Genomic DNA, 6,000 nt, shown 5'->3' on the forward strand with positions numbered 1-6,000 from the left:
TCTTTGTGAGACGCAGAGTAGGAGAAAGGATGATCTCTGCATGTGTGGTTCTCACCATGAAGTATGGAGGAGGAGGTGTGATGGTGTGGGGGTGCTTCACTGGTGACACTGTCATTTATTTAGAATTCAAGGCACAATTAACCAGCATGGCTACCACAGCATTCAGCAGTGATACGCCATCCCACCTGATTTACGCTTAGTGGGACTATCATTTGTTTTTCAACAGGACAATGACCCAAAACACACCTCCAGGCTGTTTAAGGACTATTTGACCAAGAAGGAGACTGATGGTGCTGCATCAGATGACCTGACCTCCACAATCACCCCGCCTCAACCAAATTACATTTACATTACATTTAAGTAATTTAGCAGACGCTCTTATCCAGAGCGACTTACAAATTGGTGCATTCACCTTTTTTGAGATAATAATAATAATAATATATGCCATTTAGCTGACGCTTTTATCCAAAGCGACTTATTGAGATGGTTTGGGATGAGTTGGACTGCAGAGTGAAGGAAAAGCAGCCAACAATTGCTCGGCATATGTGGGAACTCCTTCAAGGCTGTTGGAAAAGCATTCCTCATGAATCTGGTTGAGAGAATGCCAAGAGTGTGTAAAGCTGTCAAGGCAAAGGGTGGCTACTCAAATATAAAATATATTTTGATTTGTTGAACACTTTTTTGTGTTATTTCATAGTTTTGATGTCTTCACTATTATTCTACAATGTATAAAATAGTACAAATAAAGACAAACCCTTGAATGAGTAGGTGAGTCCAAACTTTTGACTGGTACTGTATGTACAATAAATACTTTGTAACAATGAAGAGATCACAAATTCAATCGGACGTTCATGTTAACTTCGCCACCCTCTTCATACGGTTCTTGTCACTCCGATGACTCATATTTAAATCTCTGACTAATAATCAACATTAAACTATGCTGAATTGACAGAATGTATGTATTGCATTTGCCAACTTTATCAATTAAAAAAATATATAATAACATGATTTAATTAAAAAAGGAAGAAATTATGGAACGTGCTGCTATATTTAACATGTCTACCATGCAGGAGCAATTTGAAGAGTATGTCAGACATGAGGTCCTGGTTGGGGCTGTGTACTAGTTCTTCACAACTACCTCTCCACTCATTTATTAATGACCTTAGTCTGTCAACGGAACATTCTCAGACTGACTCACTAGAGATGATTGACAGCTGTGTGTGATGTGGCCTAAGCTAGGCTGGTTCCCTGAGTACATCTCTTTCTAGGTGATCTACCACAGTCTCTTTGATGTCACATGTACGGCACCCCTCTGATGTCACAAGGCCCTCCTCTGACAAGACCTGCTGTGCTGCAGCTTCTACTCAGATCAGTCACCACTACATCTGACAAAACAAAGCCAAAGGTGCTAGGATACTGCTGGTCCCACCAGATGCCCAGGTCCTCGATGTTCTATTCAAATCAAATGTTTTTGGTCACATGCACATATTTAGCTTGTGTAGCGAAATGCTTGGATAACTTGCTACGTCACTGTATTACGCCATACTCGACACCTCAAAATGTCCCTGACAAGATTAGCTATTGAGTTATAAAGGTGTTTGTTTGCTGGTTGTTGTCTTGTTGGTTGGTTGGAATAGAACCACGAGAAGCAGTGTTCTCTATCAGTTTATGTATCATTGACATTGGGAGGTGGGGATTTGGCAGGAGATTGATTCAACAGCAAAATAATCCTCCCTAATGCTTGTAGGATTTGCGGAGAACATAGCTAATTGAATTAAGCGGAGTAAACTTTTGTGGATTTCTTTTTTATTGAACCCTTATTTTACCAGGTAAGTTGACTGAGAACACATTGTCATTTACAGCAACAACCTGGGGAATAGTTACAGGGGAGAGGAGGGGGATGAAAGAGCCAATTGTAAACTGGGGATGATTAGCTGACCATGATGGTATAAGGGCCAGATGGGGAATTTAGCCAGGACACCAGGGTTACCACCCCTACTCTTACCATAAGTGCCATGGGATCTTTAGTGGCCACAGAGAATCAGGACACCTGTTTAACATCCCATCAGCAAAGCTGAACTCAGAATACCCTTTCCAGTGTCTCTCTTAGCTGTTCACAATTTTATTTTGTGGAACCCTGCCCACGTAGAATCCCTACCTACCTTTTTGAAAACATGAACACTATCGCACTGTACCTTACCACAACCCTGGGATGTGTTTATTAAGCACAGGCAGGGAATAGTGTTTTCAAATGGAGGCAAAGGTGAGCATTCTAAATCAATATCCAGGTATTACTTCCTCTGTTTCAAACTATTTGCTTGTGTTTCTTGGTTACTGAACTAACCCAAGTATTTTCACCACCTCAGCTCTCAGACTTCCCTTCCACAGAGACTCTGGAGCAATGCACATATATGGCCAAATGCAGAAAAACATGCTATGTGACAAAAATCAACACATTTGATCTGAAGTGTATTGTATCATTGGAACAGAGCTGTAGTGGGATACAGTGGCCACTAGATGGAGCTCTCTGCATAGCCGTTGTGTTATAGCTCCATCTGAAAGAGCTGCTAAATCACCAGAGTTCATTGGGGATTGATTTATCAGAGTGTTTTGTATGGCAGTGTAGTGGGTGAGTGTGCTTGGGGGTGTCCTTCCAAGAACCCTGTGTGCTTTTTGTATTCAGTGTGTGTAATTGTTTCCAGATGTGGGGGGGGGGATATGACTCTACTCTACTCCATCTCCCTTGGCATCCATCCTCCTCTCTGTCTCTCTCCAAATGTTTCTGCCATCATGTTTCTTCTGCCAGCAGCTCCCCGTTTCCTGTCCCAAGGGCAGGATTGGCCAAGGTGAGGTTATAGAGGGCTTATGGCTGCTTATGAGCTTCCTATGCACATGTGTCACGTGACTAAGTCATTCCCAATGACAACAGGTGTCCTGGATCACGTTTGACTGCTATCAGTGTGCATTGTGTTGTACGGTCAGCTGGTGTTTATTCTAACCCAGTTCCTATGTTTGTCACCCAAAACCATTATATGGTGATAAAACCATCAGCAATATTGATATCCTCCAAAACAATCCAAAAAAACGTGACCTTTTAAGATGTTAATATACAGCGAATAGTGTATCTTATATAGAACTTTAGTAAAAACCCAAAGAAATCTGCACAAACTGATTGCTTACGTTCAGACTAGTATGGGCTTGTTTTTTTGTTTGTTTTTCTGTCATCTGTTGGGGAAGAGGAAACACTCTACGTGATGCATTTATCTACTCATTTATTTTCATGACAGCAGAGAAGCTGAGTCACAGTAGCCTCCCTCTCCTCTCCCTTCATTTCCAATGACCACATCAGTCCCTGTTGCCCACCTGTGTACAGAACATTCACTCAGAGGTCAAAATATAGACTCAGAGGTCACACATCCTTTTACAGGGACTGATTTTCATTTTTGCCATCCTTCCTCCACCTCTTTCATTTTGTCATCCTTCCTCCACCTCTTTCATTTTGTCATCCTTCCTCCACCTCTTTCATTTTGTCATCCTTCCTCCACCTCTTTCATTTTGTCATCCTTCCTCCACCTCTTTCATTTTGTCATCCTTCTCTTTCCGGTGTTGTTAAAGTTATTTTCTTTCACACAGACATATGAACAGATCTACAAACATCAGACACACTTTAGCTGTTTTTACAGAAGATCTGAAATAAAAGTCAAATGTTTATGCCAAGTTGCACAACAACAAAGGGAGGGAGGAGGGGATTGTGCAACTTTGTTTTTGTGCTTTTTCCCCCCCAAGGTGACTTGGAGGCTATGTGTGTGGACTCCAGACCATGTCCACATGTGACTGGGACAGCCAGGGCTGGAGGAGAGCAGGCGTGGCCGTTGACTGTATAAAAGAGCCAGGCTCCTGTTCTGTCTAGAGGGTAACAGTCAGCCCAAGGTCTCTCTCTCCCTCCACACCTTCTGGAATATTCCATTTTTAATATTATATCACTACAAAGAAGAGGATCTGTTTTTTTTGACAGGTGAATTTTGAAGATGTGGTTGTTCATTATGTGGATGAGACTGTGTGGTTAGGGGTAGTAATTATGTGGTATGCTGTGGAGCGCATCTCTTTGTGCTGAATTGGTATGTTAACATGGCATTTGTGGCAGCATTTTCAATGTTGTATCTCATCTATTGTGGAAATAATATGATTGTAAGCATACTCAGTCTAAATGTAAGAGAATAGATTAAATAAATAGATTGCCACTGTATGATGTGTAATACTATCCCTTATTGTCTAATCTTCCCAATGTTATATGACATAACTGTGCCCAAAATGCTTGAAGCCTCGTATGTGTGGTTATATCTCTATGAGGCCCTGTGGCAGGGCTGGCAAGGTCTTGGCAGAACCAATCTACTGTATCCTGCTGCCACATCTGGCCCTCTGGCTGCAGACCTAAAGACTGAGAACGCAGGCTGCGTCCCAAATCACAACCGATTCCCTCTGTGGTGCAGGGATTAGGGTGCCATTTCAGACACAACCACAGACTGGGGACAGGGAGCTGGGAGGCTGAGGGCTGGGTGAGGCCTTTGGCACATTGGCAGGAAAATAAACAGCTGAATGTGGGCATTCCTGAGGGGAGGACGGAAGAATGGAATTAGACTGGAGATCAGTGGTAAAATATGACACTGATCATCAAGGAAGAATACACTGTAAAAGGACCATCTAGGCCTAACTTCTTCCAAATAATTAGTACACATGTATCATCAGCATACAGCCAGATCGTGCTGGAAGTTAACTAAGGGGGAAGTTTATTGTCATAATTGTTAATGATTACTCAGTGTTTTCAGATCCATCGGGATCTGTAAGTATTAATGTGAGATAAAGCTCATGTCTGTGTGGATGTGGGCAGAATGTGTGTGGGCATGGACAGAATAGATAGGAAGGTTGTTAGGAGGTTGGATAAAAGGCTTTGATGGAGAAAGATTAAGTGTTGTAAAGAAATGAGTAATTCTGTGTGGGAGGTCAGCCTGTCTCTTATCAGCCTGCCAAATGCCACCCCAGCACAATGCTGCCATGGATTATCTCTGTAACTAGTGCTTTTAAATACCTGTAGAAAAGGACTGCTTCATTGTCAGTGTTCTTCTTCTTTCATAGTTTCTCTTTAATTCAATAATTTCCTCAAACTTAATCTCCTCAGTGACAAACTGTGTCTTTAGGGCGTTATTGAATTGCTGACATGCCATAATCTTAACTGTTACAGTGCCATAGTAATAATCATTGGAGAATCATTTTCCCAGCCTTTACACACACACACACACACACACACACACACACACACACACACTCAACCCTATGCGAAGTCTGAAAAGTCCACACACAGAATCCCTAGTAGACATTAGTATTAGTGCCATGTGGTTGTCGTGCCCCTCAGTCTGATGAAAGGTCAGCCTGTCTCAGGACTGGAAAGAAGATACTACTGGCATTCAGGCTACTGTCATTCACTTTGTTACATCTGCATCCCAATTGGCACCCTATTCCCTATATAGTGCACTACTTCTGACCAGGGGCAGGACCCATTGAGGGCCATTTGGGACATAACCACAGTGTCCTAAGTTGTAATGATTGGTAGGTATTATACAGCTTATTGAAGGTACACTACATGACCAAAAGTATGTGGACAACTGCATCTTGAACATCTCATTCCAAAATCATGGGCATTAATATGGAGTTGGTCCCCCCTTTTGCTGCTATAACAGACTCCACTCTTCTGGGAAGGCTTTCCACTAGATGTTGGAACATTGCTGCAGGGACTTGCTTCAATTCAGCCACAAGAGCATTAGTGAGGTCGGGCACTGATGTTTGGCAATTAGGCCTGGCTCGCAGTCGGCATTCCAATTTATCACAAAGTTGGTCAATGGGGTTGAGGTCAGCGCTCTGTGCAGGCCAGTCAAGTTCTTCTAATTTCTGTATGGACCTTGCTTTGTGCATGGGGCATTGTCAAGCTGAAACAGGAAAGGGCCT

The sequence above is a fragment of the Oncorhynchus keta genome, chromosome 18 (assembly GCF_023373465.1).
Source record: "Oncorhynchus keta strain PuntledgeMale-10-30-2019 chromosome 18, Oket_V2, whole genome shotgun sequence".
Taxonomy (NCBI): domain Eukaryota; kingdom Metazoa; phylum Chordata; class Actinopteri; order Salmoniformes; family Salmonidae; genus Oncorhynchus; species Oncorhynchus keta.